This window comes from Neolamprologus multifasciatus, chromosome 4 (assembly GCF_963576455.1).
Source record: "Neolamprologus multifasciatus chromosome 4, fNeoMul1.2, whole genome shotgun sequence".
Lineage (NCBI taxonomy): Eukaryota > Metazoa > Chordata > Actinopteri > Cichliformes > Cichlidae > Neolamprologus > Neolamprologus multifasciatus.
The window spans coordinates 26983033-26992409 of NC_140442.1; the positions used below are offsets into that span (position 1 = coordinate 26983033).

The following is a 9377-nucleotide window of genomic DNA, read 5'->3' on the forward strand; positions in this document are numbered from 1 at the left end:
CTGGCCTACCCTCAAACCCTACCATTTTTATTTTCAAAAAAAAAAGAAAAAAAAAGAAGAAGAAAAAACAAAGAAACAATAGGTCGGATGTTGAATCCTGGCAAGGGCCTGCATCCAGTAAAGGGTCACCAGGCTATCCCCCCATGCCTACCTTGGAACATGAAAGCGATACATAACTAGAGTCATACCCAGATGTCACCAGGCTTAATATCAGGAAATACCAATGTGAAGTAGGCTACTGGAAAAAAAAACATACATGTTGCTATAGTTGCCATCCCAATGAGCAAGGCCAGTGGGATCTATGGATGAGTAGAAAGCTATCATTCTCCCTGACCAAGAAAATTAAATTCTATTATTTTCTATGTGTGTTTGCGTAATTGTGTGTACTTGTATGTTTTGTCTTTCTTCTCGTTCTTTTCCCACACAAGGCTCCAACATTGTTACATATTAAGCACTTACATCAGTGTGTCGTCTCTTTCCCACATTTTGCTTTTACCCTCTGTCGTCTGGATATGTGTAACTCTGTGGTGGAACACAACAAATAAATAACTTTGCTTGTGTGGCTCCCTAATAATAAAGAAAATGCTCTCTGCTCAGAAAACCCTCAGTATTTTCAGGAGAGAGAGGATCTGGAAGATGATAAAGAGTAAGAGTTTTCAAAACACAAGTTATTTTGTCTTTTTTGTATAAGGCACTAGATAGGAAAGTAAGAGACTCAGGGGGAGTGGAGCATAGGAAGCAAAGGTCCTTGCAGTGTGGTATAATCTGATTGTTAGGGTTTTCTCTCTTTTTTATTTTCTGTGTTATTGTAGGGTAACCTTGTGTGAATATGCATTGAAACACAACAAATGATTTTTTTTGTATTATTTTATTATTTACAAAGCAACTTGTAAGGTACAAGTTGCTTTGTACCTTACAGTACAAAGCAACTTGTGGAAATTGTTATTGTGATTTGGCACTATATAATTAAAACAGAATTTAATTGCTCTAATTAATTCGAATTGAATTGTACAGCAGCACTGTCAAATCATAGTCTGACAGTGACTTTGAAGAAGAGGGTGAGACTGTCTATCAGCTAGCTCCAAAACAAGCCTGTTAGCAGCTAGTAATACAAAGAAGTATTTTATGTTTCCGATCCAGCAGTACCAATAAAAAGAGAAGCAATGTACAATGGAAAAAAGCATTTTTGCTCAATTTGCAAGTTTGCTCACAAACAAAAGAATGGAACAGTCTGTAATTGTTAAGGCATTTTAACGGAGGGAGGCGGAATATTTAAAAACACGCACACATGACATAAACAATATAAATTGAATTGCATGTGACAGAGTGAACAATGTGTAGAGAGAGAGTGTATTTGAGTGCCAAGCAAAACAATACTTCAGGTTAGCACATATCTCAGGAATGATTTTGACCCACCCATGCCACGTCTTTGAACAACGTGCTTTACAAGTTAGTTAACAAACACGAGCTCCCTCCTCAGTTTTTCTATAGGATTGTGGTGTGGAGTGGCTAGGTCACTGCTTCTTTAGCCACAGCTTTGTTGATGAAGTTTTTGGGTCACTGTCATGTTGGAACACCCATTAATGATCTAACTTCAGTGTTCTCTAAGATTCTATGAATTGGACCCTCAATGTGCTGAAGTCTTAGATTCATGCCTAATTGCTGTACTTTGGGTCATATTCAGTATTTCTCTTCCTGCAAACTTAACATGTTGAGTTGATGCCAAAAGCTCGATTTTGGTTTTGTCTGTACTTTCTCCCAGGCCTGTACATCTTCACAGATCCTCCAAAATTTCAGTCTACGATATTAGAGGTGCTGCAAAACGTCAATCCATAATGACACAATGTATTGCCAATACCGTGCTAAGTGACTGTGGTCCCAACTGCCTCAGATCATTAACAAGCTCATCCTGTTTAGTTTTGTGCTGATCCATCACCTTTGGAGCTCCAGATCCAGGGCGACTAAGCATTCTTATATTTCTTCTATTTCTGAATAATTGCACCAATGTGTGGCAAGGTCAGATGTTAAACAAATACAAGGCACCTTGAAAAAGTGTACTAAGTCGCATTGGTGTTGTACAAGAAATGGCTACTGAGAACAAATAGGGATTAGATTTAATTTAATGTAATAACTTAATGTATAAGTTATTGAGTCATATAATATTAAAAGCATCTCGAAACTCACTGACAAATTTAAATATAGGACAAATTATCTAGAAACCCAACTGCCTAACCTGTAACCTTAGTAGGACAATTAATAAGCTCAGCACAGCTTCTGGACATATGTAATGTTAACACTTTAGCTAAAGCATTCATAATATATTAAATTGCTTAAAACACCACTGAACACAATATGGTACCTGCAATTAAATAAAAGGCAGTTCTGGGAACTCTGCAGAGTTATGTGAATCCTGGAGGAGCAGCAGCGAGAATCCTTGTGCAAAGCAGGATAACTGACAATATATATGACACTGATTAAGACAAAAAGGAAGCGCTTGGAGGAAGGTAGGTTACAAAATAGCTTGAATGTCAGCGTAACCCAAGGTTTTAGCTGGCAGTGAAATTAGCTGTTGTGTTGGAACTAAATTCATGGCCTAAATGAATTAGTCAAAATGATAATAATTATAATCCTATAATATTGGCTAACAGCAAATAGAATGCATGACAGCTTATAGTTATCAAAAGAAGCATAACACAGCATAATAAATATATTAACAATCTTCTGTCTGCTGATTTCTTATATATTGATTGCATTCTTTAGATTTGAGTTTTTGTTAATTAACATATTTTCCATTTAATTTTGAGTACACCAATTAAATTGTTACATACATTTGTAGTTAATAAAAATGAAGAATGGTAATAATTGTTGATATTTTTGTGATGGTTCTAATATGAAAGGCTTCTAGGAGGAGCAGTGGAAACAGCTTGTTGGAAAGAGTTAGAACTGTGATGGTGACTGCAGTTTGAGCACAGCCTTTCTGCTTCCTCTTGGCCCAACCAATGAAGCCTGGGGATTTAAGCAGATTTAGACTCTGGCCCCAACAAAGACAACCCATAAAACATCTGTGAACTCGACAGCAGATGATTGTGATACTTCTCTGAGGTCTGGCAGGGTCTGAGCTTCATTAAATCCAGAAGCGCCTGGTCTCCTGCATCAGGCCTCCTTCCAGCCTTAGCCTGCTGTCCCAGGGAAGGCAACTGCAGACTGTTTCAACCTAGTGTGTATATGTGCACACTGAGGGGAGAACTGTGACACATGGCACAGTAAATCTAAGAGAATACTCCAAGCAGGCGTCCCCCATAACAACATGCACAAAGATCGAGTTAGGTTCGGAATAGTAGTGCAGAAACACAAGGGTGATATTATGGTCACATCTAAAGAAGGAAGCAGTACAGTTATTGTGGATAAGAGAGACTTAGTAGCAAAACTGGACTTTTTAAGGGATAAACTGCAGGTAGTGTACCAAGCAAAACATTTGCAGTAGCACAATTTTTTTCTGAGATTTATTAAAATTTGCACTGTCTATGTAGATTTGTGGAACAGAAGAAATTCCTTTTCTAACTGATCTGTTTCTAATAAAATTCCAACTCTTTGGTCTGGAGTCAATCTTGGTCATGGTGTTGAATTGTAATCCAAAAGCCATCCACTCCACCATACAATTCCACTGCTAACTCTACTATTTTGTCTGTAATGTATCCCAGCTGTTAGATAATGCAGAGATTCAGATCTGCTCATTGTGCAGTGATTTAGCTGTGTGGCAAAAGTAGGCACAGGTCTCATCATTTCAGTGATATTTTCAGGAACTAAATGGGCTGAACAAGACAAAGCACGTGGTACTATTGCTGGCAAGAAATCATATTTCAGCCCACGTGGATGTGGCCAATCCAGTACATCTTCACTTTATCCTCTCATATTAAGTCCACAGATAATAACTGCCTCTGCTGACACATTCTGGGTGGATCTGAATGCGTAGCAGACCTGCCTCCCCCCCTGCTTTGAGATTCTTCTATAATTCATCAAGCTGTAGAGAAAATCATTCATATTCATAAATTTACTTAAAAAGAGTTATGGTCCTGCTGATATAAATGACTATATGGATCACATCGTATCAGCCATTCTGGACTCATTAACAGTTGGACAGCAAGCCAAGTGCTGTTGGCTGCACCGCACATGTCACAGCTGTCTCTGACTATGCTGAACAACAATAATAATAATAACATCAAACACAGAAATAATAACAGTATGTGCACATGTGACAACTGCCTATTAAAGCGTAGAGAAAAAGAATATAGGACAGAGGAATTAAGAACTGCTCAGAAAGCTGAGCATGCTGCTTGTTTCTTACTGAACAAAACTATTAAAGAACTAATAGGACTGGGGCAAAAATTAATTAACAAGAACAATGAAAATAACAAAACTACTGATACTACTACTGTTTCGACAAAAAGTAACAATAAGAATACCAAGAGCAATAATAATACTAGTGCTATGTTTACGACTCTTACATCATAAATAAGGAAAGATTTGAAAAAGGAAGTTTGAGAAAAATTAGTCATTCATGTCAAACTTCCCAGGACAAATTTCATGTGCAGATTTCATCATTTAATATATTTTTAATAATATTTATTATCTGAATTTTTAACCTCGATACGGGGTTAAAAAAATACAGTGCTTAACAAGGTTATTAGACCAACACCCACTGTATAATAATAATAATGATAATAATAATAATTAGTATTATTATTAGTTGCAGTAGTAGTAGTAAGTAGTAGTAGCAGTAATAATACTAAAATAAAAAAAAAATAGTTTTTGAATGATGTACATATATCCGACTGATAGACAAATAGATATCCGATCGTAAGGTATTTTCTCATTTAAGGCCAATAATGTCCGAGCAGCGTTTTTCAATTGCGGCTCTCTTTCTTGTTTGTCACATAACTTATTTTACACACTTCCTATCTTCAAACACGGAAACAAGCAGCACAAGAGGAGCAGGATGTGCTACGTGTGTGCCTGGGGGGGGGGGGGGGGGGGTGAATGGGAACGGATGCGTTAGAAGGAGCCGCCACCGACTGTCGTAAAAATAGCGAAGAAGAAGATGGAAAAGAGGAGAATAGGCGGGAGAGACTGAGAAAAGATTCAAGGCGGTGCGGCGCAATAAAAGAATATGACGGCAATAAAAGTTTATAGCTTATAAATTTCTGAAAGTTAAGAACTAAACGGCTGTAAAGCAAACACACCTAGAGAAGAAGAACAGCGAAGCAAGGAAAGCCACAAAGACGTAGGAAATATTAAAGGAAAGTTTCAAATCTCCCTGCTTGATAATTTATTTGAAGCCTTTTGTGAACTTATAGAAGCTGGAGTTATGAGATGAAGGCAAATGTTAGTCCAAACGTTGAAAAATTGTAGCTATATTTAAGACCTCCTGGCTTATAGATAAAAAACAGAGAAAAAAAACTTAGAAAAAAGACAAAACAATAAAAATAAAAACAACCTCCTTCTCCTTTTTAGTTTTCAGCTTCAGGACTTTTATGGCTCTGTAGCTGTTTGGTTCTATGGGCCTATTCTGGCAGCCTTGTGTGTGTGTGTGTTGTCTTCAATCCCATCTCCCTTTGTTTCTCTCAGATGCATACTTACAGCGGAAGCCATAAAAGCCACCACCACAAACAAAAAGAAAAAAAAAACGCAGACTGCAGACTCCGTCAGACAGATTGAGAGCTGACCAAGTACCGGGCTTGAGCTCGAGCTGTACAGGGTGGGAGGGCAGAGCAATCTCCGCATGTTGCTGAACCGATGGATGGAGCTGCAAGAGGATTTTTGTTTGTTTGTTTGTTTGTTTCTCTTTCGTTGTTTGTTTTTCCCTCAAGGGGATTACAAACCTGTGATACATGTGCTAAGCTATATTCAGAGACAGAGTCTTATGCTTTTATTACTTATGCTAAGTAATAATGTTATGCTATTCAATTCTCTGTGGTTTTACCATTCGGCAGCTTATAGTGTTCACATTTCCACAGAGGTGAAATTGAGGATCTGGGCGGCAGTCTCTTCAGATAATGGTAACAACTGCTTTTTACAGTCTGTTTACAACCTGCAATTTAGCCACCGCGCACACACGCGCACACACAATCACGCCACAGGTCCCGCCAAACATTAAAGAAGCAATCATGCGCTGTAATAAAACCGGTTTGTCTGCACTGATACTGGATACGGAATGGGAAACACACTGTTCACTTTACATCACTGCGGCTTTGCTCATTTGAAAATAGAAAATCAGGGTAACCAAAACACAATTTCAAAATACCATTAAAAATGAAAATAGCTTTCTATTTTCTTTGACGCTTCATCATTAACCTACTTACTTCCTCTCTTAACTAACTGTAAATAGTGGACTGAAGTGTCACAAAACTATAGTACGATCCATATAGTATCAGTCATTCATTTATAATCTGAGAGAATCTATAACTGAGGAGAAGGTCTGAAACCTTATGTACAACATGAGTTACTTATAACATTATCTTATGCACATTTTTGGCAAGTTACATGCCTTTGTATTTTTATATATCGCGGTTATGATAAAAAAAAAACCCTCTAACTATATTACAAAAAAATTACACATAAACTGTATATTTTTTTGTGTACATTAGTAAATCTATTATATGCAAACCGTTACATAAAGTCTAGAAGCTAATCGTCCTGGGATTAAAGTAATCTATTTTAGGTGGGCTATAAAGCCTTACATAAAGAAAAGTGTAGTGTGGCGTAAAGAGCACAGATTAAAAGCTGCAATCTTAAAAATGATAGTTTTTACTGGTGTTACATTTAATGTGGAGGTTCCTGGTTTGAATTTATTCGTTTGTTGTTGGTTAAAGAGACAGAAAAAAAAAACTATTTCCTTTAGTTCACTTTTGCTTTTGGGGCAGTGTTTTGTGGTATGAAAGTAAGGCAAGTACAGTAAATTTCATATTATTATATATTGCCAGAAAAAAATGAAATATATCAGCTACTGGCTGCTTTAAGCGGATTATTTCCCCTTTAATTTCCAGAAACACATTAACGTGCCACGGATCTGTTTTCATTTCACTTCATTTTTTTCGCCACAAATCCCAAATCGACCCTCGCATCAGACTCACAATTACGACGCAGGGTTTTATTTTAAAGCACCTTATTTAGCTTTATGTGCCGACATAATAGAACCATAAAGCCACATTAGAGGCTGTCTTCCTCCCCTGCGGCCTTACTGTAGCTGACCGCTTGATGGCACTCTTGCTTCACGGATATTTCAATTCTCCCCGAGGCTTTCCCTGCCTTGACTGGCAAAGGATTCATTTGAAGGGGGCGAAACTGGGCCTATTCCATTTTGATGTTTTGTAAAGATTTATTTTAAAGAAGAAGATGATACTTTTTGATTTTGGTTTAGGAAATTCGGACACCTGAAGACATTTTTTTTCACTTTGCTTTAGAACAAATAGTGAAATCTGAAGTAGTTGTAGGGCGTTTTACAGCGCAGTGGGCGAAGAGGAAGAGGCTGAGGCCTTGAAAAAACTAATAACCCATAGGTATGCAGGATATGTATTGGCAGCAAGGAAATGTTTATTTTTCCCGGTTCAGAATTCTCATTGAAGACCTTGCTGCGGGGTTGCAAAGGTTTGCTGTAAAAGGTGAATATAATATATATGTTTGTCTTAATGGAAACGTTTTATTTTAAATATCATCAAGGCCTTACATCGTGCGATCATATTCTTCTACCCATTCTCTGATATTTTGATCAGAGTATATTTAATACGTAGGAATTGTTAGCATTGTTATTTTTCATTTAGTTAATCCCGCTCTAAATGCGCTGCTGTGAGTATGAACGCAGATGTCTAGATGTTTACGGCAGAACTGAACTCTATTTTTCTTTGAGCCCTCGTGCTGTTTTGCCCAGTGTGTGAACATTTAGCTGTTTTTTTTTTTTGAGAACCACATTCTCATCTCACCATGCAGATAACAAATCTCATAATCATACTCTTTATTGGTAGTGTAAAACACGGAGTGAAGAAGTTTCAATAAGATCATATTCGGGAAATAAAATATGGCAGCAATTACTCCTCCTAAAGTCAGGCAGACAATCAGCTGATTTAAAGGAGCTCAGTCTGTAATTCAGGCTGTTGCCGGAATTTTGGCCTCTTGTGTCATGGCAATGAAACGTAAATAAAATAAATTCTGGTAATTTTAATTCATTTAATGTTTATTTTGGCTGCTTTTAGCAGCGATAGCTCGAAAATAAAATAATATTAACCGAGTCTGAAAACGACTTTAGAGCAGTTGCTGTACTGGAACTCCCATCACAAAGTCCTCATATGTGGATGAGTCTTGGTAATTAGATCAAATATTTATTTATTTATTGTTGCTGTTGTTATTATTGTACCGGAATTGAAGGAAGACGGGACGAAAATTACAATTAATTACGTAGCAAGGATGGGGCGTTTATGGCCTCCAGTTTTGCAAAGGGCGCGTCGTAAAGACCCCTTTTTGTTTCTCAGCTGAAAGGACATAAGCAAGCAAACCAAGCCCCTCTGCTTTATAATTTGTCTCAGCGTTAGCAGCCACGTTTTCCTCGCCTGTTACATTTGCTGGTCATCCTTGCATATTTATACAAGCACACGATGATAAGAAGACGTGTTTATTTTCTGGCCACACGGAAACATCAGCAGTCGAAACGGAAAGAATAATTCTAAAACCTCAGTTAAATTTATGGGAAACTCTGGTCTACTCACCCCCATCTACCCTCCCCATCTCTCGTTTCATTGTGAGTTAAACACTCTCTGTCGGGTTCCCTGATATTTTCACGCCTTCGCTTCCACTGCAACTCCACTTGAAGGAATTAGGGTGAGAAATAAGAACGATTCATTAATGGCACACATAAACATAGCAGCAGCGGTGCAGCCAACACTAACCTGTGCAAAACTCAAGTAAGGCATCGCTTTTTATTTTGGTTGGATAGAGGAGCGGTGTGTGCGCGCGCCCGTGTGTGTGTGTCCTCTTTTCTTGCTTTATATTCTTCACCTTCTTCATCCTGTTCTTCTCCTTCCCCCGTTTCGTCTCCCATCTTTTTTCCTTCTCTCATTACATTTTTATAATCACAGGCGCACAGAGGCTCCGTCAGACGGAAACTATCATCTATCAGTTTATAAGCGCGTGCGTGAGCAAAAGAAGGGGGGGGGGGATTGAAAAAAAGACTCCGCATGTGTTTGTGTGTGTGTGGTTTGCGCGCGGGCTGCTGCACACTTGTCTGTATGCCTAGAAAACCCAATGGGATGAAGAGCTGATAACAGATGCAAATTATCCTTGAAACACACACACATACACACACCCTGGCCCAGGAGGCGAGAGAAAGA

General features: G+C 38.1%; 1 long non-coding RNA gene across 1 annotated transcript in view; it reads left to right on the forward strand.

Moving 5' to 3' along the window:
- The window catches only part of LOC146520668 (uncharacterized), a 489613-nt gene that overhangs the window by 210338 nt on the left and 269898 nt on the right, over nucleotides 1-9377 (forward strand). The window lies entirely within an intron of this gene.